We start from the raw sequence: 25,813 nt of genomic DNA on the forward strand, positions 1-25,813 counted from the left end.
CTAATTGTGTCTAGGTAGAAAGGTACCGACACAACAAAGTGGTGACGAGGATCGGATGAATCTGCGTTGTGGGAACTTCCTTGTTTTCGACTACAAAACACTCGGAACAGAGATTGCAGCATCACATTAACGTTACGGCAGTGAGTAAACAGAAATTTTAATTTGAAACGTGAGATGGCTACTATATTAGGAAACATCGGTGATTTTGATGAAAATGTGGAGCAATGGAACGCTTATACGGAACGTTTTGACTATTTTGTATTGGCGAATGCGGTGGCAAACGAAAAGGTCGTGCCTACCTTTTTGAGTGTAATCAGGCCGAAGACATTCAATTTACTTCGCAGCCTCGTGCAGCCAGATAAGCCAGGAACTAAAACATATAAGCAACTAGTGGAAATTATTGGAGCACATTTTTCACCAAAACCTCTGGTTATTGCTGAGATTTAGATTTCACAAACGGAATCAAGAGGAGGGGGAATCAGTGACGATGTTTATTGCTGCTTTAAAAAGGTTGTCAGAACACTGCGAGTTCAAGGAGGTGCTGAATGACACCATTGGAGACAGACTCGTGTGTGGTCTGCAAAATGCAGCCACACAGAAGCGCCTTCTTACTGAGGACAACCTTAGTCTTGAAAAGGCCATTGAAGTTAGTGTCTCCATGGAGATGGCGGAAAAGGAGGCTCACTAGTTCAGTTCAACAGGGAGAGTTCACAAGGTGTCGTCTGAGCCTAAAGGTGCGCGGAACGGCACATGTTACCGTTGTGGCAAAACGGGCCATCACGCTAATGACTGCTGGTGTACGGAGCTGGAATGCCGAAATTGTGGCAAAAAGGATCACATTGAACGCGCCTGTAGAGGTAAAAAAAGAACAGACAGAGCTGGGAAGCATGAAAGCAAAATGTCTGTATTTGGACAAGAGAGGAAAAAGAGTGTTCATTCAGTGCAGTATGATGGAACAAGCAAAACAGAGGGGAGCGACACCTCTGAGGAGGAAGAGGCGCACATACTGACGGTTGCAGGTGGTTCAAATGGCTACTGGGTGTCACCACTGGTGAAGGGACAATCAGTGCGGATGGAGGTGGACACAGGCGCGGCTGTGTCCCTTGTTTCAGACACTGTCTACAACAAAATGCTAAAGCATCTTACCCTTCAGCCAACAAACATTGTGCTAAAGACGTATACCGGCGAACCTGTGGCCATGAGAGGCGCCATTGAGGTGACAGTTAAATTGAACGGACAGACTGCGAAACTGCCACTATATGTGGTAAAGGGAAATTACCCATCGCTACTGGGACGTGTGTGGCTAGAGAAAATCACGCTGGACTGGCCTGCAGTCCGCATGATGTCAAAAGGGGAGTCAGGTCTGACTGCAGTGTTAAACAAACAGGCAGAACTCTTCAATGGGGAACTTGGGAGCATGAAAAAGATCAGCGTGAGACTGGACATTAAACCTGACAGCAAGCCGAAGTTTCACAAAGCCCGACCTGTACCCTATGCAAGTAGCCCAAAAGTTGAGGCTAACTTGGAGGCCTTAGTCGAGAATGGAGTCCTGGAGCCTGTGAGCGTGAGCAAATGGGCCACACCCATTGTTCCTGTCCTGAAAAAGGATGGATCTGTTCGAATCTGCGGGGATTTTAAAGTGACTATTAACCCGGTGTTGTCTGCAGAACAGTACCCTCTTCCCCTCATTGATGATCTTTTTACAGGCCTGGCCGAAGGGCAAAAGTTCAGCAAAATAGACTTATGCCAGGCTTATCTACAAATGCATGTCGATGACAAATCAAAGGAGCTGCTGACAATTGTGACACACAAGGGGCTATACAGGTACTGCCGCCTTCCGTTTGGAATTACGTCGGCCCCTGCTCTATTCCAAAGGGCAATGGATCAGATTTTGAGTGGACTGCCAGGAGTCCAGTGCTACCTGGACAACATCCTTGTCACTGGGACAAATGAGGAGGATCATCTTCTGAACTTGGATGCGACACTACAACGACTGAAAGAGTACGGACTCAGAGTTCGTAAAGACAAATGTGAATTCTTTCAGTCTTCAGTTGAGTACCTGGGGCATGTGATTGACGCTACTGGCCTGCATAAGGCGCCATCAAAGGTCAAGGCGATCGTGGAGGCCCCAGCACCCCAGAATGTGAGCCAGTTACGTTCATTTCTGGGGCTACTTAACTACTATGGGAAGTTTATTCCAGACTTAGCAACATTGCTGAAGCCGTTACATCAGTTGCTATGTCAAGGCAAAACATGGAAATGGACTGAACTGTGCAACGAAGCTTTCACCCAAGCAAAGAAAGCATTGCTGAAATCGGAGGCCCTGACACACTTCGACCCAAAGCTACCCATGCAGCTAGCATGTGATGTGTCACCATATGGTGTGGGAGCAGTCATATCCCACATCATGCCTTCGGGTGAAGAGAAACCTATCGCCTTCGCATCACGCACCTTGAACAAGGCCGAGAGTGACTATGCACAGATTGAGCGCGAGGCCTTGGGAATCGTATCTGGAATTCGAAAATTTCATCAGTACCTGTTTGGGAGAAGGTTTACACTCCTGACGGACCACCGTCCATTGACTTCAATCTTCGGGCCCCACACCAGAATTCCGTCTCTCGCTGCAAGCAGGATGCAAAGGTGGGCTTTACTGTTGTCAGGACACACATACGACATCAAATATCGCAAATCAGACTTGCACGGCAACGCAGACGGTCTCTCGAGGCTACCCTTGCCTGTTACTCCCCCAGAGCCTCGTCAGATAGACATCTTCTACTTTAGACAAGTGGAGGGAGCACCTGTCACTGCAGTTCAGGTGCGAAGGTACACCCGCAACGATCCAGTCCTGTCTGAGGTAATGGACGATGTCATTCGAGGGAGAGCTATAGGAGATTCTCCTAGTTTGAAACCTTACGTTTCAAAAGGAAATGAGCTCTCTGTCCAGGCAGGTTGTCTTCTTTGGGGACGCTGTGTCATCATTCCGCCACCTCTGAGGGAACCTATACTGCAATAACTTCATACAGGCCACAGTGGGATGGTTCGGATGAAGGAAATGGCAAGAAGCTACTTCTGGTGGCCAGGTCGCGATGGAAATATTGAGGAGAAAGCCAAAACATGTTCCCCATGTCAAAGGGTCCGGAATGTTCCACAGCTGGCAACCCTACACCCCTGGGATTGGCCTGCAGAAGTGTGGCAGCGAGTACATGTGGACTTTGCCGGTCCTCTCGAAGAGAAGATGTTTATGGTGGTTGTAGGCACTCGTAGCAAGTGGCTGGAGGTCGCTGTGATGAGGTCTACCACGGCAGAGAAAACAATTGAGAAACTTGGTGAGATGTTCAGCTGTTATGGCTCACCGGAACAACTCGCAAGTGACAACGGTCCACAATTTGTATCACAGGAGTTTGCAACCTTCCTGCATGTGAATGGTGTCCAACACATCATGTCTGCGCCCTATCATCCCTCTACTAACGGCCTGGCAGAAAGGTTCGTGCAAACTTTGAAGCATGCCTTGAAGGCATCACAAGGTCAGGGCTCAATCCACCAACGTCTGAACAGCTTCCTGTTGTCCTACAGGAACGAGCCGCATGCCACAACCAAAACTTCCCCCGCTTCGCTCATGATGAAGAGGCAGTTGCGGACAAGTTTTGACTTACTCAAACCTCCAAGGGCAGAACAGGTTGTCCATTGTCAACAACAAGCTCAAGTTGAAAAGAGAGAGAAAAGAGCCAAGGAGAGACGGTTTCACCCTGGAGAGCACGTCCTAGCTCGAAACTACAACACTGGACCAAAATGGGTTCCTGCTACGGTGATCGCACAGACGGGCCCTGTGTCTTACACGGTTGAGACTGCCGAGGACGTCGTCTGGAGAAGACACACAGATCAACTGTTGCTAGGAGCAGAGACAGCCACAGAGGCTCCAACGGCTGGTTGGCCTGAACTGTTTCCGGATGATACCGCAAACCAGCATCCTTTGCCACAGTGCTCTTCTCCAACACAGGAAGTCATAGAGACTGTTCCACCTGTGCAAACTCCTGACTTTCGACTGACACAGGCACCTTCTCCATCCAGGCCTTTGTCAATGCCTACTGCTGTGGAAGCCAGCAATGACCGCCGGTATCCTGTCAGAGAGCGGCGGCCTCCAAGACGCTTGGATCTGTAGGCTTAGTGACTTACCCACAAGACTGGGGCAGAATAAACCCCAGGGTAAAGTCAGGGTTTGAGGCAGTCTACCTCTACCCTTGGTTAGTTGAGTGCATTGAAAGTAACTTACCTGTTGAGGAATAATGTGGACCTTTCATTTAAGAGGGGAGGAAATGTTATGTATTGTGTGTTCTCCTCCCACCTGTGGTGGCGCTGTCACAGCAGATACATGGTTGGGTGTTCTCTTGGTTAAGTTTAGCTCTCTTTGTTCGGAACTCTCCAGAACTTTCCTTTCCTTCCTGAATAAAGCACTTCATGTTTGAATCTCTGGGTTCTGAGTTCTAATTGTGTCTAGGTAGAAAGGTACCGACACAACAGGAGACAGACAGGGAGAGACAGCGGAAAGGAGAGACCGAGAGAAAGACAGGGAGAGGGAGGGAGAGGGAATGAGAGAGGGCGGGAGAGAGAGGGCGGGAGAGAGGGCGAGAGAAAGGGCGAGAGGGAATGAGGGAGGGGGTGGGTCGAGAGAGAGAGAGACAGGCGGAGGGAGGAAGACAGACATGGAAGAGGCAGGGAGAGAGAGACAGGCAGGGAAATAGACGGATGGGTTTGGAGGGACCCTTCCTGCCCTGAGTGGCTCAGTACCAAACTTGGGTGGGACATTCATCCACTGAGCCACGGGGTGCTGAATTACCCCAGTCTGTGATATGAGGCTTTCGGTAGGCAGGTTTTCAGCAAGCTTCCATTCACACTAAAGGAAATCTCAGGACCAATCAAACACCCCCGCCCCATGACCTTTGATCTGCCATCCCTGCTGTCCGCTGGTCACAAGCAAAGCCGCATCCCAATTTACCGCTAACTGCGATCAGCTCACTCAGCACAGGCCCGGGGAGGGTGTGGGGGGGTGGGGGGAGGAATCTGGGCCCTTCCTGCTCTGTGTGGGGCTCAGTACCACACCGGGAGTGGACATTTGATGTCAAGTGTGAATCAGAAACTCTTATCCATAACTCACAAGAGCCAAGAGCAGCAAGGACACCCTGAAATAAACTTCAGGACGTGCCCCTGTGGCTTCTGCCGGCCTCAATTAAATCACCACTTCCTTCACCTCCAAGTGAGGCCACACACCCATCAGCTGGCAGTGACTTCATGGAGCATCCAGTCTGAATCTGACTGCCTGTGGACAGCCAATCCTGCGCAGGCCTCACCGGTATCCTGGTCTTACATTCTAGCACAGTCCGGTGGTAGCGGGCTGTCGGGCGTTATTTACTGAGCTGCTCTCCGCCCCACGACAGTTAAGTTATATTCCCAGCCTTCCCGCAGCGCTGACCGTTCAAGGTGGGGTTATCACCAGCGTTTGTCCGCCGCTTACTCCAGTCAGTCTTTTGTTCTGTGCTCGGACTGGGAGAAGGGCACGGGGGAATGTCAGTGCTGGGAGTGAGGGAGCAGTCTGGAGAACTTTACATAAGAACATAAGAAATCGGAGCAGGAGTGGATAATTTGGCCCCTCGAGCCTGCTCTGCTATTCAATAAGATATTGGCTGATCATCGACCTCAACTGCACTTTCCCACCCGATTCCCATATCCCTCGATTCCCCTAAAGTCCAAAAATCTATCTATCTCAGCCTTAAATATACTCAAAGACTCAGCATCCACAGCCCTCTGGGGCAGAGAATTCCAACGATTCACAACCCTCTGAGTGAAGGTACGGGGGACCCTTGGGTCAGAGCGATCATAACATGATCGATTTCTCACTCGAAATGGAGAGCGAAGAAATTGACTCAGAGACTAAGGTCCTGAATTTAAACAAGGGGAATTATGATGCCATGAGACGGGAACTGAGTAGGTCTGATTGGACAACGTTCCTGAGAGGACTGGAGGTAGATAAACAATGGCAAACATTTAAAGATAGAATGACAAAATTGCAAAAATTGTGTATACCAATCTGGCATAAAAGGAAATCTAAAAAGGTGACTCAACCGTGGATAACAGGGGAAATTAGAGACAGCATAAAATCCAAAGATAGGGCGTATAAAATAGCCAAAAAAAGCGCCAGAGCGGAAGATTGGGAACAGTTTAAGATAGAGCAAAGGAGGGCAAAGGGCATGATCAAGAGGGGCAAAATAGCTTACGAAAACAAGCTGGCGGAAAATATAAAAACTAACTCCAAAAGCTTTTATAAATATATCAAAAGGAAAAGACTGGTGAAAACCAAAGTTGGTCCATTGCAGTCAGATACGGGGGAATATATAATGGGAAATAAGGAAATGGCAGATCAACTAAATGCATACTTTGGGTCAGTCTTTACGAAGGAAGACACAAAAAACCTCCCTGGGATATCGGGAAAAATAGGGACATTGGCAAAGGAGGAACTGACGCAAATCAATATCTCTAAGGATATGGTGTTAAGGAAGCTAAAGGGATTGAAGGTGGACAAATCCCCAGGGCCTGATAACATGCATCCTAGGGTACTGAAGGAGGTGGCCCTAGAGATAGCGGATGCACTAAGGATGATTTTTCAGAATTCATTAGACTCGGGAACAGTGCCGATGGATTGGAGGGTAGCTAACGTTACCCCACTATTCAAAAAGGGGGGTAGGGAAAAAGCAGGTAATTACAGACCTGTAAGCCTTACATCAGTTGTGGGCAAAATGCTGGAGTCCATCATTAAGGATGAAATAGCGGAGCACTTAGCAAATGGGGACAGGATAGGACAGAGTCAACATGGATTTACAAAGGGTAAATCGTGCTTGACTAATCTATTGGAATTTTTTGAGGGAGTAACTGGTAGAATAGATGGGGGAGAGCCAGTAGATGTGGTGTACCTGGACTTCCAAAAGGCCTTCGATAAGGTCCCACATAAAAGATTAGCATGGAAAATTGAGGCTCATGGGATAAAGGGGAAAGTTTTGGCGTGGATAGGGAACTGGCTGTCAGATAGAAAACAGAGAGTTGGAATAAACGGCTCATTTTCTGAATGGCAGGCAGTAACAAGTGGGGTACCACAGGGATCTGTCCTGGGCCCCCAGCTGTTCACAATTTACATTAATGACCTGGATCAGGGAGTCGGATGCAGCATTTCCAAATTTGCAGACGACACTAAACTAGGAGGTGGGGTGGGCTCAGAGGAAGAGACCAGGAAGCTCCAGAGCGATTTGGACAGACTGGGCGATTGGGCGGATAAATGGCAGATGCACTATAATGTGGACAAGTGCGAAGTTATCCACCTTGGGTGCAGGAACGGGAGGGCAAATTATTATTTAAATGGCAATAGATTGGGAGAGGGGGAAGTACAGAGAGACCTGGGTGTTCTTGTACACCAGTCACTGAAGGCGAGCATGCAGGTGCAACAGGCGGTCAAGAAGGCAAACGGTATGCTGGCCTTCATAGCAAAAGGGTTAGAATACAGGAACAGGGATACCTTGCTGCAGCTGTACAGGGCACTGGTGAGACCACACCTCGAGTACTGTGTACAGTTTTGGTCGCCTCATCTGAGGAAGGATGTTCTTGCCATGGAGGGGGTGCAGCGGCGATTCACCAGGCTGATACCAGGAATGGCGGGAATGACCTATGAGGAGAGACTATGTAGTTTAGGGATGTACACACTGGAGTTTAGAAGATTGAGAGGGGACCTCATAGAAGTGTATAAAATTCTGACAGGTCTAGACAGACTGGATGCAGAAGGAATGTTTCCCTTGGCGGGTGAGAACAGAACTAGAGGACATAATTTAAGGATAAGGGCTAAACCATTTAGGACAGAGATGAGGGGGAATTTCTTCACTCAGAGAGTGGTGAACCTGTGGAACTCATTGCCACAGAGGGCAGTGTACGCCAGCTCATTAAATATATTTAAGAGGGAATTAGATATATTTCTACGGGCAAAAGGGGTTAAGGGTTACGGAGAGAAGGCGGGGACGGGATACTGAATTAAAGGATCAGCCATGATCTCATTAAATGGCGGAGCAGGCACGAAGGGCCGAATGGCCTACTCCTGCTCCTATCTTCTATGTATCTATGTATCTATGAAGAAATTCCTCCTGATCTTGGTCTTAAATGGCCGACCCCTTATCCTGAGACTATGCCCCCTAGTTCTAGACACTCCAGCCAGGAGAAACAACCTCTCAGCATCTACCCTGTCAATCCCCTTCAGAATCTTACATGTTTCAATGAAATCACCTCTCATTCTTCTAAACTCCAGAGAGTATCGGCCCATTCTACACAATCTCTCATCATAGGACAGCCCTCTCACCCCAGGAATCAATCTAGTGAACCTTCGTTGCACCGCCTCCAAGACAAGTCTATCCTTCCTTAGATAAGGAGACCAAAAGCTTCTGTCTCAACTCCACTTTCCCGCACTATCCCCATATCGTTTGAGTCCCCTGATGTCCAAAAATCTATCGATCTTCATCTTGACTATACTCAATGACTGAGCATCCACAGCCCTCTGGAATTCCAAAGATTCACAACCCTCTGAGTGAAGAAATTTTTCCTCATGGTCCTAAATGGTCAACCCCTTATTCTGAGACTCTGACCTCTGGTTCTAGATTCCCTAGCCGATGAAACATCCTCCCATCTAACCTGTCAAGCCTTGTAAGAATTTTATATGTTTCAATGAGGTAACTTCTAATCCTTCTAAATTCTAGAGAATATAGGCCCAGTCTACTCAATCTCTCCTCATAGGACAATCCCCCCATCCCAGGAACCAGTCTGGTGAACCTTCGTTGCACTCCCTCTAAGGCAAGTATATCCTTCCTTAAGTAAGGAGACCAAAACTGTGTCTCACCAGGACCCTATATAATTGGAGTAAGACTTCTTTACTCTTGTGCTCAAATCCTCTTGTAATAAAGGGCAACATACCATTTGCTTTCCTAATTGCTTGCTGTACCTGCATGTTAACTTTCAGTGATTTGTGTACAAGGACACCCAGGTCCCTCTGAACACCAACATTTCCCAATCTCTCACCATTTAAAAAATACTCTGCGTTTCTATTCTTCCTACCAAAGTGAATAACCTCACGTTATATTCCATCTGCCGCCACCTTGCCCACTCACTTAACCTGTCTATATCTTTTTGCAGCCTCTTTGTGTTCTCCTCACAACTTACTTTCCACCTAGCTTTATATCATCAGCAAACTTGAATACATTACACTCGGCCCCCTCATCTAAGCCATTGATGTAGATTGTAAATAGTTGAGGCCCAAGCACTGATCCTGGCGGTACCCCACTCGTTACAGCCTGTCAACCCAAAAATGACCCATTTATCCCTTCTGTCTGTTTTCTGTCCAATGACCAATCCTCAATCCATGCTAGTATATTACCCCCAATCTCATGAGTCCTCATTTTGTGTAATAGCCTCTTGGGTGGCACCTTATCGAATGCTTTCTGAAAATTAAATACACTGCATCCACTGGTTCCCCCTTATTTACCCTGCTAGTTACAACCTCAAAAAATTCTAACAGATTTGTCAAACATAATTTCCCTTTCATAAAATTGTGTTGACTCTGCCCAATCATATTATGATTTTGTAAGTGCCCTGTTACCATGTCCCTAATAATCGATTCTAGCATTTCCCCTACTCCTGATATCAGGCTAACTGGCCTGTAGTTCCGTGTTTTCTCTCTCCCTCCTTTCTTGAATAGCGGGGTTACATTTGCTACATTCCAATCTGCGGGGACCGTTCACAAATCTAGGGAATTCTGGAAAATCAAAACCAAATGCATCCACTATCTCTGCAGCCACCACTATTAAAACCCTAGGATCTAGGCCATTAGGTCCAGGGGATTTGTCGGCTTTTAGTCCCATTAATTTCTCTAGTATTATTTCTTTACAAATACTAATTTTTTTCAATTCCTCATTCTCGCTAGACCCTTGGTTCCCCACTACTTCAGGAATGATTTTTGTGACCACCTTCCGTGAAGATAGATACAAAGTGTTTGTTTAACTTCTTCGCCATCTCCTTATTCCCCATTATACTTTCTCCTGTCTCTGCCTGTAAGGGACCCAGGTTTACTTTCACTAATCTCTTCATTTTTACATAACTATAGAAGCATTTACAAGTCTCTTGCAAGTTCACTCTCATATTCTTTTTTCTCTCTCTTTATTAATTTCATGGTCCTCCTTTTCTGAATTCTGAAATCCTCCCAATCCTCAGGCTTACTACTCCTTTTGACTACATTATAAGCCTCTTCCTTTAAACTAATACGCTCTTTAACTTCACTTGTTAGCCATGGTTGGACCATTTTTCCCATGGGGTTTTTATTCCTTAAGGGAATGTATATTCATTGTGAATTATGAATTATTTCTTTTAATCTAGTTTCTCAACCTACCTTAACCAACTTGTCTCTCATACCTACATAGTTTGCTTTGTTGACATTTCAGACATAACTAAATCACTCTCAAACTCAACATAAAATTCTATCTATTATGATCACTGCTCCCCAGAGGTTCCTTTACAACAAGGTTATTAATTAACCCTGTCTCATTGCATAATACAAGCTCTAAAATAGCCTGTTTATGGAGTTTGTGTCTGAACAAAAGCACGGGTTAGATACAGAGTAAAGCTCCCTCTACACTGTCCCATCAAACACTCCCAGGGCAGGTACAGCACGGGTTAGATACAGAGTAAAGCTCCCTCTACACTGTCCCATCAAACACTCCCAGGGCAGGTACAGCACGGGTTAGATACAGAGTAAAGCTCCCTCTACACTGTCCCATCAAACACTCCCAGGGCAGGTACAGCACGGGTTAGATACAGAGTAAAGCTCCCTCTACACTGTCCCATCAAACACTCCCAGGGCAGGTACAGCACGGGTTAGATACAGAGTAAAGCTCCCTCTACACTGTCCCATCAAACACTCCCAGGGCAGGTACAGCACGGGTTAGATACAGAGTAAAGCTCCCTCTACACTGTCCCATCAAACACTCTCAGGGCAGGTACAGCACGGGTTAGATATAGTAAAAGCTCCCTCTACACTGTCCCATCAAATAGTCAGTTGGGGGTTAGGGAGGTGACAGAAAGGGGCAAATTCTGTGGAGAATGTTGGAGGAGGAGAGAGAGAATGTGGGGCCGAGATAGGTGAAGGCCCGCCAGCAATGGTAGGGAGGAGGGGCACGGGGACGGGGACCGATGCCAGCAGCGTAGGTCAGAGGTGAAGGGCTCGTGTGCCAACAAATGGATCTGGAGGATCGGCCAGAGGTTGGTTGGTGGGTGAAGCCACGGATGGAGTTGTAATCCAGGTGTTTAAAATGATGAAGGGATTTGATAGGAGCGAGAAGGAGAGACCAGAAGGACATAGCCGAGAAAGAACGAAAGAAGGACTCTCATTTATATAGAATCATAGCATCTTACAGCACAGAAGGAGGCCATTTGGCCCGTCATGCCTCTGCTGGCTCTTTGAAACTGCTGTCCAATTTAATCCCATTATAGAGCCTTTCATGACCTCAGGATGTCCTAAAGCACTTTTACAGGCAATGAAGTACTTTTTTGAAGTGTAGTCAGTGGGCCGTATATTCCGATCCCTACGGAATACACCCTTAGGGACATTGAAAATGCCGGTTTCAGGCATGCCAAGCGCATGCGCTGAAAACCGGCATTTCCGATCTGTCAAGAATGCTCTTGACAGATCGGACACCTGCCCTGGAGAAGGGCCTCTATGGGCGGATAGTTCCGCTTTCTGGAGAACCTCCGTCCACAGAAAACCCTTAGAAATCTTATGTCTGGTAAAAGCGTAAGGCCTGCTTTTACCAGCATAAGAGTTGAAATAAGTAAAAAAAAAAAAAATTTCACTCATTTATCATTTAAAAATCCTTTAAAAAAGGTAAGTTTATTTTTAGCCCTTTTTCAAAAATTTTTAATTTTGTTTAAAATATTTAATTTATTGTAATTTCAACTCATTTTAAAAATGTGATTTTTAAAAATGTTTTACAATGTTTTTGGGGTGATCTCCATTCATATATTTGACAGGTCTATCTGTCAAGTGCATGAAGGGAGATTCCCTTCTTTGATTGGCTCCCCATGGCCCACATGATCCCAGGGACATTTGCGAACCACACGCGCCCCTGAGATACATGGGCCCTGCGCATTTCGGGTTGGAGAGGCCCAGGAGCGGAAGTGTCCAGACCTCGGGAGCCCTCAGGTAAGTCCGTAGATTTTTTTCAGATCAGAAGCCTCCGCACGGAAAATACGGTCCATTGTTGGCAGCCAATTTGCGCAGAAACAGCAACAGTTGATGACCACATCATCAGTTTTTGTGATGGTGGTTGAGGGATAAATTTGGACACCAGAGGAGGAGATAGAGAGATCAGGAGGACAGACCCCATCTGCAGTACTGCGTTCAGTTCTGGGCACCGCACCGCAGGAAGGTTACATTGGCCTTGGAGGGGGTGCAGCGCAGATTCACCGGAGTAATACCAGGGCTAAAAGGGTTAAATTATGAAGACAGGTTGCATAAACTTGGCTTGTATTCCCTCGAGGATAGAAGTTTAAGGGGTGATCTGATCGAGGTGTTTAAAATGTTAACAGGATTAGGTAGGGTCGCTGAAAAGAAACTATTGCGGGGGACTACGGTCTCCCGTGTAAAGAAATAGGCAACACAGCGAGCTACAAGAAATAGGTCTTTACTCCAACTCTCACAATACAGTACTGAATTCGTGAAGCCCGCGAACCTGTGATGACTCACGGATTGGTCACCTGCTGGAACCTGATTGGTTTTCCTTCTATCAGCAGCAGGCAAGTCTGAACGTGCCTTATTCCTCTCAGCTTGCAACTGTCTTGCGGGGGGAGGGGAATACAGCAGTTAAAAGGGGATTATACAGGTTTATCTACATACACACAGTGTTTCCCCAATGTACGCCCCCCCAGAATCCTCGTTAACTGTAAAAGTCAGTCTCTGCGGAGGTTTGACCAAGCGGCCGTAGCGGCTGTAGTAGCCATCTGGCGTGTGAGGAGGGCTGTCTGGGAGGTCGGCCGGTTGGTTCGTCGGCTGGTCTGGCGGCTAGTCTGCCGGTGGGCTGGCTGGACAGGCTGCCGGCGAAGGTGGGGCGGCGGCTGGAAAGTAAGGTTCTGGCGTGTCTTGGTCCTCTTGTGGGGCCGCCGCCAACGCGGGAGGTCTGCCCCGCCATGGGGGAAGAGCCGGCCGAAACGGGAAGCTAAGGTCCAGGTGCGCCGGTTTAAGGCGGTCTACTGAAATAAGGTCCGGCTTCCCGCCGACGTCGATAAGAAAAGCTTTGTCTCCCGTCTCCAATACTGGGAAGGGGCCGGTGTATGGTGCCTGCAGCGGCCCTCTGTGCGCATCCCGGCGCACGAAGACGAACTCCGCATGTCGTAAGTCTCGAGGCACGTAGGACGGCTGCGGGCCGTGTTGCGAAGTGGGCACTGGATGGAATTGCTGGGCCGCGTCCTGGTGCAGGGAAAGCTGTCTGGCAGCCGACCACGGCTCCGTTGTCAGGGGGAGGAAGTCGCCTGGTACTCTGAGCGGTTGACCGTAGACCATCTCGGCCGCAGAGGCGTGGAGGTCCTCTTTGGGCGCGGTACGCAATCCCAGGAGAACCCAGGGTAGTTTGTCGATCCAGCTGGTATCGACCAGGCTGGCGCGGAGAGAGGCTTTCAAAGAACGATGAAAGCGCTCGCAGAGTCCGTTGGCCTGCGGGTGGTAGGCTGTTGTCCTGTGCAACTTGGTGCCGAGGCCGGCGATGATGGCATTCCACAAGTGGGAGGTGAACTGCGGGCCTCTGTCCGAGGATATGTCGGTCGGCACGCTGAACCGGGCCACCCATGTCGAGACGAATGCTCGCGCGACGTCGGTCGTGGTGGTGGAGGAGAGGGGAACCACCTCGGGCCATCTGGTGGTGCGGTCGACGATCGTGAGCAGGTGTGTAAAACCGTGCGACGGCGGCAAGGGGCCTACCAGATCGACGTGGACGTGGTCGAAACGCCTCTCGGGCACCGGGAAACACTCCAATGGCGCCTTGGTGTGCTGCTGGACCTTAGCGCGCTGACACGGCACGCATGTGTTGGTCCAGTCTCTCACATCCTTGTGGAGTCCAGGCCAGACGAACTTGGCGGACATAAGTTTCTGAGACGCACGCATCCCTGGATGTGAGAGGCCGTGGATGATGTCGAAAACTCGCTTGCGCCAGGCGGATGGAACGACCGGCCTAGGCGAAGGGACTGAGACGTCGCACAGGAGGGTTGTGCCGGCTGCGTGGAAGTGGATGTCGGCCAGGGTGAGACTGGTAGTTGACGTCCTGAGGGCCTGAATCTCCGCGTCGGCAGCCTGGTCTCTCGCCATGCTGGCGTAGTCGACACCCAGGTGCACTGCGTGGAGCGAGGGTCTTGAGAGGCAGTCGGCCACCAAATTATCCTTGCCGGCGACGTGGCGGATGTCCGTGGTGAACTCCGAGATGAAGTTGAGTTGGCGCTGTTGGCGCACGGACCAGGGTTCGGTTACTTTGGCCATGGCGAAAGTGAGCGGCTTGTGGTCCACGAATGCGGTGAACGGCCGGCCTTCCAGAAGGAAACGGAAGTGCTGGATTGCCAGGAACAGGGCCAGGAGCTCTCTGTCGAACGTGCTGTAAGCCTGCTCGTTCTTGCGCAGCTGTCGGCTGAAAAATGCCAGTGGCTGCCACGCGCCTTCGACCCACTGTTGCTGAACGGCGCCGACGGCGTAATCCGAGGCGTCCGTGGTGAGGGCAGTCTTGGCGCCCGGGATGGGGTGGACCAGTAGTGTGGCGTTGGCCAAGGCGCTTTTGGTCTGGTGGAAGGCTGTCGCCATCTCGCTGGACCAGGTGAGTTGCTCTTTGCCCGTTTTGCCCCTGGTGGCTTCGTAGAGGGGGCGCATGAGTGCGGCGGCCTTGGGCACGAACCGATGATAGAAATTGACCATCCCCCAAAATTCCTGCAGCGCCTTAACCGAGGTGGGCTGGGGAAAGTCCGCCACCGCCTGCACCTTGGAAGGTAGGGGAATGGCTCCCCTTGGCGAGATTCTGTGGCCGAGAAAGTCAATTTGGGCTGCTCCGAACTGGCATTTGGCCGGGTTGACAATTAGCCCGTGTTGGCTGAGGCGCTGGAAAAGGGAGCGCAAATGCGCGATATGCTCAGCCTTGCTGGTACTGGCCACGAGGATATCGTCCAGATAGACGAACAGGAAGCTCAGGTCCCGTAGGACGGAGTCCATGAGCCGTTGGAAGGCCTGTGCGGCGTTCTTAAGCCCGAAGGGCATGCGCAGGAACTCGAACAGTCCGAAGGGGGTGATGACCGCCGTCTTCTGGACGTCTGCGTGGTGGACGGGGACCTGATGGTAGCCGCGAATCAGGTCGACCTTGGAAAAGACGGACTTTCCTGCTAGGTGTGCCGAGAAGTCTTGGATGTGCGGAATGGGGTATCTATCGGGCGTGGTGGCATCGTTGAGCCGTCTGTAGTCGCCGCAGGGGCGCCAGCCACCGCCCGGCTTGGGCACAATATGGAGGGGGGACGACCAAGGGCTGTTCGAGCGGCGGATGATGCCCAATATTTCCATCGTGGCGAATTCTTCCTTGGCCACCGCCATCTTGGCTGGGTCCAGGCGTCTGGCTCGAGCGAACACTGGTGGTCCCGTAGTGGCGATGTGGTGCTCGACCCCATGCTTGGCTGCCGCGGCTGAGAAGGTCGGTTGTGTGAGCCTCGGGAAATCTGCGAGTAGGCGGGCGTAGTCGTCATGCGCCGGGGCGGAGCAGGACCTGACGAGGGCCGGGCTGTTGCTCTGCTGGCAGGCCAGTGAAGCGAAAGTTGCTGCGTCGATCAGGCGCCTGTCGCGGACGTCGACCAGGAGTCCGTGGGCGCAAAGAAAATCGGCGCCCAGCAAAGGATGTGCCACCGAGGCCGTCACGAAATCCCACGTAAATCGCTGGCCGTTGAAACAAACCTCGGCCCGTCGCTTTCCGAAAGTAGCGATGGCTGCGCCATTTGCCGCCACGAGGGGTGGGCCGCTGCGGCCTGCCTGGATGTCGAACTGGGAGGCAGGAATTATGCTGCATTGGGCTCCGGTGTCGCAAAGGAATCTGCGCCCTGAAAGAGAGTCGGTTATGTACAGCAGTTTACCTGCGGTGCCAATGGCCATCGTGGCAGCGGGGGTGCGGTCAAGCGGGCCTAGGCGGCGGCGCGGGGCTGGTGCGTTGGGCCGGGCGGCCATCTTGGTTTGATCGAAAGAGCAGGGTGCTCTGCAGCGTTGGGCCTTGTGGCCAAAACGCGCGTGGTAGTAGCATAGTTCTGCGGCCTGGCGTGGCGGCGCGCGCTCGGTGGTGTCGGGGAGCCTTACGGCTGCACAGCCGAGTTGGACGACGGCGAAAACTTTGTCCGTGGCGGCTGCCAGTTGTACGCAGTCCATGATCGGGGACCCCGCGAGGGCAGTCTGTACCTGCTGAGGAAGCAGGCTGAGGAAAAGGGCCCGAAACAAAAAGCACTGCGGTTCAGAGCCCAGGAGCGCAAGCATCCGGCTCATCAACTGGGTTGGGGTAGAATCGCCGAGGCCTGGTAGTGAGAGAAGCCTGCGGGCCCTCTCCTCCTTGGACAGGCCGTAAGCCTGCAGCAAGCGGCCCTTAATGGTTGAGTACTTGCCGGTCTGTGGTGGGTTCCCCAGCAGGTCGAGAACTTCGGCGGCGGTAGAGCTTGCTAGTGCTGAGACTACGTGGAGGTACCTTTCTTCATCGTCTTGAACCCTGCGAAGGGTGAATTGGGCCTCCGAGTGCGCGAACCAAGCTGGTGCTTGGTGTTCCCAGAAGGTGGGGAGCTTCAAGGACGCGGCGCCAGCCGACATCAAGCTACTGCTGGTTGCCATCGGGTCGTTGCTGGCCTCTGTAGGGCTGCGTGAGTCGGGGGCTTCAGCCGCCGACATTCGGGGTCACCAATGTGGGGGACTACGGTCTCCCGCGTAAAGAAATAGGCAACACAGCGAGCTACAAGAAATAGGTCTTTACTCCAACTCTCACAATACAGTACTGAATTCGTGAAGCCCGCGAACCTGTGATGACTCACGGATTGGTCACCTGCTGGAACCTGATTGGTTTTCCTTCTATCAGCAGTAGGCAAGTCTGAACGTGCCTTATTCCTCTCAGCTTGCAACTGTCTTGCGGGGGGAGGGGAATACAGCAGTTAAAAGGGGATTATACAGGTTTATCTACATACACACAGTGTTTCCCCAATGTGGCAACTATTTCTGTTGTGTATGTAATATGTGTGCTACTTTGAACCTATGGACAGGACTGCACTACTTGTAGGGCGTAGTGATACGCAGTACCACTCCTGGCCATAGGGGTATAAATAGTACTGTGGGTACTGATCTCCCCTCAGTTCCCGCCTGTGGGCATGAAGTAAAGACCTACGTATAGTCCCTACCTCCAACCAGTAAAGACCTGTTTGAGTTATACGTTTAAGTCTTTGTGTTAATTGTTCAATACAATACACATACTTAACACTGGCGACGAGTCAGGTTCTTACCCTACGGCAGTTGAAGAGAGGTTTCAAACATCACCACCCCACTAGAAGCGACAGGCTTTAGGACTCTGAAGCCTCCATCAGCGACTGAGCACTGGAGTGCAGCAGCCATCCTGACAGCTTCCAGCGACTGACAGAAGTCTTTCTGCAGTTTCCTTGTTCAACCTAGGCGGTGGGGTAAGCCGTGCAGCGTTGGCTGCAAAGACAGGGCTGGGGAAGTTGGAGAAGATAAGGGCGATCGCAATCCCTGATAAGAGCCGCGGTGAAACGCGCGAGCGGGTAAGCCAGAGCCCGGGAGGGAGCAAGCAAGAGCCGCGCGAGCGGGTGAGCCAGAGGCCGGGAGCCGCTTCAAGTGCGAGGCGCAGCGCGGGCCAGCGATCGGGACCAAAGATAAGGGCCGCACTCGGACTGAAAGGCGCGGCGGCTGCAGAAGCTCAAGGTGCGAGAGCCGCGGTGCACAGCGCGGGCTATCGATCGCGGCGAAGATAAGGGCCGCACTCGGGGGCTGAAGGGAGACGGCGTCGGGGGGACGGGTGAAGACCGCCAAGCGCGGGAAAACCGCCATTTAGTGGGCGGAGGACGACGGCAAGAGCGGGAAGCCGCCATCTTTGATAACAAGTAAACAAAATAAAATCTGAGAAATTGCAAATCTACAATGCCTAAACACGGGAATATTAGTACCTTTGATAGTGACCTCGAAGATTGGGCCATATATGTTGAAAGAGTAAAAAATTATTGTAAGGCCAATAAAATTCGTGACCAAGATAAAGCTCTAACATTATTAAATTTAATGGGTGCGAAGACATACGGGCAATTGAAACACCTATTATCACCAGATGAACCGACGGATAAGACGTTCGATGAGATTGTTACTGTCCTGAAAGATCATCTAAACCCCACGCCGCTGATGCTAGCGGAACGATTTAAATTTTACGACAGAAGGCAGCTACAGCATGAAAGCAATGCTGAATATTTGCTGGAATTGCGTAAATTAGCGAAATATTGCCAGTTTGGAACGGGACTGACAGATGCACTACGAGACAAATTTGTGTGTGGTTTATTTAAACAGGATACACAAAAGCGACTGCTCGAGGAGAATGAGCTGACGCTTGAGAAGGCGGTCACTATGGCAGCAGCACACGAAGCCGCAGCGAGAGGCACGGCAGTAATGCAGCTACGGTCACCGGAGCTCAGTGCACACAAATTGGGTGTGAGTTCTGGCAAATGTTATCGTTGTGGAAAGACAACGCATGATCAGAACCAGTGTTGGTTTAAAAACCAAGAATGTAGAACTTGTGGTAGGCTTGGACATATAGCTAGAGTATGCAGGTCAGGGAAGAAGACCAGCAACAAGAAGTCACCGCAAGGAAAATACGCAAAGGTACACAAGGTGACCGAACAGGAGTCCGATTCAGACGCTAGCAGTAATGAACTGGCTAGCTTAAGCTGTAATGAACTGGCTAGCTTAAGAGTACTCAACGCTGGTAAGGGTGCAGACCTCCAGACAATTTGGGTCACTCTTCAGATAGAAGGAGTCCAAGTAAAACTGGAATTGGACACTGGATCGGCATTGACGGTCATAAATAAGAAAGATTACGGAAAGTTATTCCAACATATTCCCCTACAGGATACGGGGATTATATTGAAAACATACACGGGGCAAAGAGTGTACCCCATCGGGAAAATAGAGGTTGCAGTGGTCCACAAGGGCGAAGACAGTCAAATAATGGACTTATATGTGATATCTGAAGGAGGTTCTCCACTACTAGGATGGGAGTGGATTAGGAAAATGAATATGGACTGGCATTTCCTACAAACAATAACGAGTGAGAACTCGGTGAAGATAGTCGGCCCAGACTCTGGAACGGATGATGGTAAGCCCAACTCAGGTGCAAAAGACAAAGTTTCAGCACAGAATTCCACTGAGCAACAACAACATAGTTTAACTGTGGATTCTGAGTCTGGCAAGTCTACTGATGTGCCCATTTCTGAGGGACACCGGGCTCGAACTCAACTCCATTTCAAACTACAACAGCAATTAGAACAAATGCTTCGCCGTTTTGAGCAAGAGTTGAATGCAACGAAAGAGTTCTTTGATATAGAGTTGGAGAATCTGGAAAGACAACAGAAGCAGCTGATGGAGAAAATGGAGCAGGAGCACACAAAACGTCTGATGTCAGAGGAGTTAACGGTCAGCCAACTCCTGCATATGCTGAAGGACAGGACTCTGAAATGGGAAAAACTTGAACACGAACTTCAATATTCAAAGGAAAGGGGTTCGGAGCTATCAAAGGTTATTGGAAGAGCTGAGGTGGCAACACAGACTGAGATGACTGCAACAGAGCAGCCCTTGGATGCCAAAAGTACGCTGACTCACGTCAACGTAGAACAACAGACCGCTGAAACAGCTGCTCCGGTAGAGGGATTGAATAGTCCGATCAATCAATCTCCAAAAGAAGTTGAAGTAGTAAAATCTCAAATGAGGTCATTAGTAAACGACTTGCTGAAAGCCCAGAAAAAGCTGGTTGAAGAGGTACGCATGAAGAAGTCTCTTCAGGAAAGATGTCTGGACTTGGAACAAAAGCTGGCTAACGCCCAGCTGGGTATGGAGGAAATAGAAGACCCTCTCGCTGGCCTAGATCAGGACGACACCGAATATTACTATGTCCTGTCCTGCCCAACTTGTAACTTCGACTCCCACCATACAGAAATCATGGAGGAGCACCGAAAGTCTACGGAACATCGGGAGAAGGTGGCTCTACTACGGAAAAAGGAGGAAGAGAAGGAGGAACTGCGCATGCAGCTGGCAGCTGACAGTGGAGCCCAGAGAGTCTCCAAGAAGCAGAAAAGGAAAAGTCGAAACAGAAGATGACCCATCTGAACCATTATTACCTCTACCAGATCACACACGTGGTCCCTCCGAACGGAGCCAATTCAGTTCGGAAGTTCAAACTGTTAAATCCATGGAAGGACTATTGAATGAGTCACTCCAGCAACGTGAACCGACTACACCACAGAGATTGAATCTGTGAACTGTTTTCCGCAGAGACTGAATCTGTGATCTGTTTTGACATGAAGTTATCTATGTATCTATGTTATTCTGTTATGTAAACCTGAAGTTATATATGTATATATGTTATTACGTTATGTTAAATGGGGAGATGACTGTAAAGCTAGGAAGGGAGGAATGTTGTGTATGTAATATGTGTGCTGCTTTGAACCTATGGACAGGACTGCACTACTTGTAGGGCGTAGTGATACGCAGTACCACTCCTGGCCATAGGGGTATAAATAGTACTGTGGGTACTGATCTCCCCTCAGTTCCCGCCTGTGGGCATGAAGTAAAGACCTACGTATAGTCCCTACCTCCAACCAGTAAAGGCCTGTTTGAGTTATACGTTTAAGTCTTTGTGTTAATTGTTCAATACAATACACATACTTAACAATTTCCTCTGGTGGGAAGGCTTCTTCGGCAGCACCTCCCAAACCCGTGACCTCCACCACCTCAAAGGACAAGGGCAACAGGTGCTTGGGAACACCACCACCTCCAAGTTCCCCTCCAAGCCACACACCATCCTGACTTGGAAATATATCGCCGATCCTTCATCGTCGCTGGGTCAAAATCCTGGACCTCCCTCCCTAACAGCACTGTGGGAGAACCTTCACCACACGGACTGCAGCAGTTCAAGAAGACGGCTCACCACCACCTTCTCAAGGGGCAACTAAGGGATGGGCAATAAACATCAGGGGCCTTGCCAGCGACGCCCACATCCCGAGAATACATTTTTTTTTTAAAGGAAAGTGAGTGAGGAGTCTCTGCTTCAACGCGGCGAGGATAGAGGGAGGAGGGAGAGTGAGTAAGTACGCAGTGGGGTGGTGTGGGTTGAATGAACTTCCCCCCACCCCCCAATAACACATGCACTCAACCCTAGAACACAAAAGATCAATGAGTCTCTCAGCCACGCCCCAGACCCCTCGGTCAAAGGGTAGGTCAGCCACCTTGCTCCAGCCTCTTCAGCTCCTTGTCCACGTGGCATGAGAACAGCCTCGAGGGGTCATTAAAGCCCCATCGGCCAATGGCCTTGGTTACCTACGGCAGCCAAGCTGCCCTAATTAACCCCCACATGCCCCAATTTCTTCCCTTCCCTCCTTCCCCAAGGGCGTTGACCCTTTAGCTGGGGTATGGGCTCCACGGATACGGGACCTCACCCAAGTGCCCCATTCTTGCTAGCCAGTGAGTTTTGACATTGGTCAGGAGCTGAAAGCCTGGCTAATCTTCTCCCCTCCTGCCACCATCAGCCCTGTAAACTGGTCTGTGTGGTGCTCGAGATGGTTTCCTTACCACTAGGCCTTGGTGGGGGTGGGGAAGCAGCTAAGCCACCCTAATATTTGAGGGGACCTTCAAAAGCTCAACGATACCTCAATGACTGACAAACTGACTCCTGTTTTCTAAAAGAAACGTCAGCCACAAAAGCCAAAAGCATCTGCTCTGCCAAGTCAGTGAGAATCATTTAAATACTTTCAGAGCAACCAGCTGACACAACATCAGACCGCAGAGCCCCTTGGCAAGTGAAAGTATGGCAGCTCTTCAGAATAGTAGCCTGAGACCCCCTAGCAACAGAAGGGACCTCAGAATACACGGTTAGGCTTTTAGGCCAATTTCCAGGACGAAGGATTTGCTGATTTGTATTGGGTTGGGAGTTAGGCTTTTGGGCCTATTTCCGGGATGGAGGATTTGGGATTTGCTGATTTGTGTTGGGTTGGGAGTTGGGCCTTTCAGCCCATATTTGGGATTTTTGACCTTTTTAGCTTGGACTTTAGGCTATTCGGCCTATTTCTGGGATGGATAATTTGGGATTTTCTGACTCGTTTCAGATTGGGAGTTAGGCTTTTGGGCCCATTTTTGGGATGGAGGATTTGGGATTTTCTGGTTGATTTTCTCCCTCCCGCACCCATGGACTCTGAGACAAAATGTAGCTTCTACCCCTTCCCCCCACCCACTTATACCTGCCTCTGCTACCATCAGCTAGCTCACCACAAACTCAAGATCTAGGCTTTTCAGCCTATTTCTGGGTTAGAAGTAGTTCTTTCTGACTCATTTCTGGTTGGGAGTTAGGCTTCTGTGTCTGATTTTTGAGATACAATTTACAATTATAATAATTTTTGGCTTTTGGGCCTGTCTTTGAGGCATGTTTTGGCATTTCTGACTCATTTCAGGTTGGGAGTTAGGATTTGGTCCTGTTTTTTGGAATGCAATTTGGAATTTGTGATGAGTTTTGGATTAGAAGTTACACTTTGGCCTGTTTCTGGGAGGGGTGTTGGGATTCTGGGCCCATTTCAAAATCTTCAATTCATATGGTGCCCTTAAAAAGTGCCAAGGTCACAGAGATACATAAATAAACAGATGTCAATCCAGGGGAGGGTGAGATTAGATGGAGTGAATAACAGCAGTGGTGAAAAGATGGTCAAGGCGAAGATTTGTAAAGGTGGAGAGGGACGTGGAGAGCCAGAGGGGTTTAGGGAGGGAGTTTCAGAGAGTGGGGCCACCAATGGCGGGTGGGGGGAAGGAAATGCACACAAGGCCAAAGTTGGGAGGACAGAAGGGTGCGGTAATGGATGTAGGGCTTGAGGAGGCTGCAGAGAAAGGGCAGGGTGAGGCCGTGGAGGGATTTAAACACGAGGAGGAAGATTTTAAATTTAATGGGTTGGAGGACGGGGAGCCAGTGAGCCAGGGGTGATGGGTGAGTGGGACTTGGTGCAGGAAAGGATATGAGCAGCTGAGTTTTGGACAAGTTGGAGTTTATGGAGGGTGGAGAATGGGAGACTAGCAAGGAGAGAATTTAAGCTTTGGGTTAGCTCCTAGGCTTTTATGCCTGTTTTCAAGTCAAGAGTTATACTCTTTGGCTTGTTTCCAGGTTAGGAGTTAGGCTTTTCGGCCTGTTTCCAGGTTAGGAGTTAGGCTTTTCGGCCTGTTTCCAGGTTAGGAGTTAGGCTTTTCAGCCTGTTTCCTGATTAGGAGTTAGGCTTTTCAGCCTGTTTCCTGATTAGGAGTTAGGCTTTTAGCCTGAATCCTAGGTTAGGAGTTTCCCAGAAACGCAGCCTGAGAAAAATGACAGAAGTATGGAACAGTTTTTTTGAAACACTGATTGAAAAGGTCCCATGCGATGAAGCAGTGGGCTGCGGCACTTAAGGAGTTAACGGTTTGTTCATTGACCTGGGCCAGCTGCAGCTGGCACTTGGGGTGGAGTGGGGGGGGTGCAGTGGTGCGGGGGGTGACATTACCCTCCCAGAATCCAGCACTTTCCCCACCCCCCCCCTCCACACTTTGGTTGACGCCGAGACTCATGAGGGCTGGCACTCGGCTACTTGGCAGGCTTTCAGCTGGCCTGCTGCCTGGCACCAGCTAAACTCATTAGCATTCCCCTTGGCGCGCTGTCAGTGGACCAGCTGTACACTTGGAGCTGGCAACGCACTTGGCACAGTAGAGGGGGGTGGGGGTGCAGTGTTCGGGGCGGTGGTGGGAGCGGGGTGAAGAAGGAGAGAGAGCGCGAGCGGAACAATGGCTGCAAGCGTCGAGTGGGGGAGGGGCGTGGAGTTCGAGCTGGTGGCGGTCGAGGGAAGGGGGAAGGAGGGGGTAGGGGAGAGCAGGGGGGAGGGTAACGGATTGCAGTCAGTGTCTCACAGACAAAGATTTCATTCTGGATGGCAGCAGACGGCGATGCTGAAAGGGGGGGAGGGTGGGTGCGTGAGGGCACCAGTGGGCACGGCCAGATCTCGAGCCGCATTAACCGCTCGGATGCCCGTCCCCGATTGCGATCGGTAACCCACCTTAACCCAGACGCAAACGGCAGCTGATGGGTCTCTCTCAGTCTTGCCTCCGACAGCCTCTGTACAGCTCAGTCTCGGCCATAAGGCACGGTGGAGAGATTGATTATAGGTGACTGACGCCTGCATCTCACATTGAGACTGCCCCGACCCACCCACATCCCCCCACCGCCGCCCCCCCGCCCCCCCCCCCCACTGCCACTCCAACAACAACAAATAAAGAGCAAACATCCCAGGGCTATTGTTCTCCTCCCAGAACCTCATTAAACACCACTTGCTCCTCTCCAACTCCTCAATCCACAACCCGAACCCCTCGATTAGATTCCAGCCTGTAACTCACTCCCGGGTATCTGTTATTCTATATATAAACCCCCCGAACCCCTCGATTAGATTCCAGCCTGTAACTCACTCCTGGGTATCTGTTATTCTATATATAAACCACCCCGAACCCCTCGATTAGATTTCAGCCTGTAACTCATTCCCGGGTATCTGTTATTCTATATATAAACCACCCGAACCCCTCGATTAGATTCCAGCCTGTAACTCACTCCCGGGTATCTGTTATTCTATATATAAACCACCCGAACCCCTCGATTAGATTTCAGCCTGTAACTCACTCCTGGGTATCTGTTATTCTATATATAAACCCCCCGAACCCCTCGATTAGATTCCAGCCTGTAACTCACTCCCGGGTATCTGTTATTCTATATATAAACCCCCCGAACCCCTCGATTAGATTCCAGCCTGTAACTCACTCCTGGGTATCTGTTATTCTATATATAAACCCCCCGAACCCCTCGATTAGATTCCAGCCTGTAACTCACTCCCGGGTATCTGTTATTCTATATATAAACCACCCGAACCCCTCGATTAGATTCCAGTCTGTAACTCACTCCCGAGTATCTGTTATTCTATATATAAACCCCCCGAACCCCTCGATTAGATTCCAGCCTGTAACTCACTCCTGGGTATCTGTTATTCTATATATAAACCACCCGAACCCCTCGATTAGATTCCAGCCTGTAACTCACTCCCGGGTATCTGTTATTCTATATATAAACACCCCAAAACCCTCAATTAGATTCCAACCTGTATCACACTCCCGGGTATCTGTTATTATTCTATATATAAACCACCCGAACCCCTCGGTGAGATTCCAGCCTGTAATTCACTCCCGAATATCTGTTGTTCTATATATAAACCACACGAACACCTCGATTAGATTCCAGCCTGGAACTCACTCCCGGGTATCTGTTATTCTATATGTAAACCACCCAAAACCCTCGATTAGATTCCAGCCTGTCACTCACTCCCAGGTATCTGTTATTCTATATATAAACCACCCGAACCCCTCGGTGAGAATCCAGCCTGTAACTCACTCCCG

General features: G+C 50.0%; 1 protein-coding gene across 1 annotated transcript in view; it reads right to left on the reverse strand.

Annotated features, from left to right (window-relative positions):
• The window catches only part of LOC147119531 (zinc finger protein 536-like), a 38,321-nt gene extending 13,752 nt beyond the window's left edge, over positions 1–24,569 (reverse strand). The window contains exon 1 of the mRNA XM_085983750.1: positions 24,433–24,569. The gene's annotated coding sequence lies outside the window, so the exon portion shown is untranslated. The remainder of the gene's footprint in view (positions 1–24,432) is intronic.
• Positions 24,570–25,813: the final 1,244 nt, after the last annotated feature.

This window comes from Somniosus microcephalus, chromosome 4 (assembly GCF_052327205.1).
Source record: "Somniosus microcephalus isolate GS21.2 chromosome 4, FLI_Smic_1.0, whole genome shotgun sequence".
In the NCBI taxonomy this organism is placed as follows: domain Eukaryota; kingdom Metazoa; phylum Chordata; class Chondrichthyes; order Squaliformes; family Somniosidae; genus Somniosus; species Somniosus microcephalus.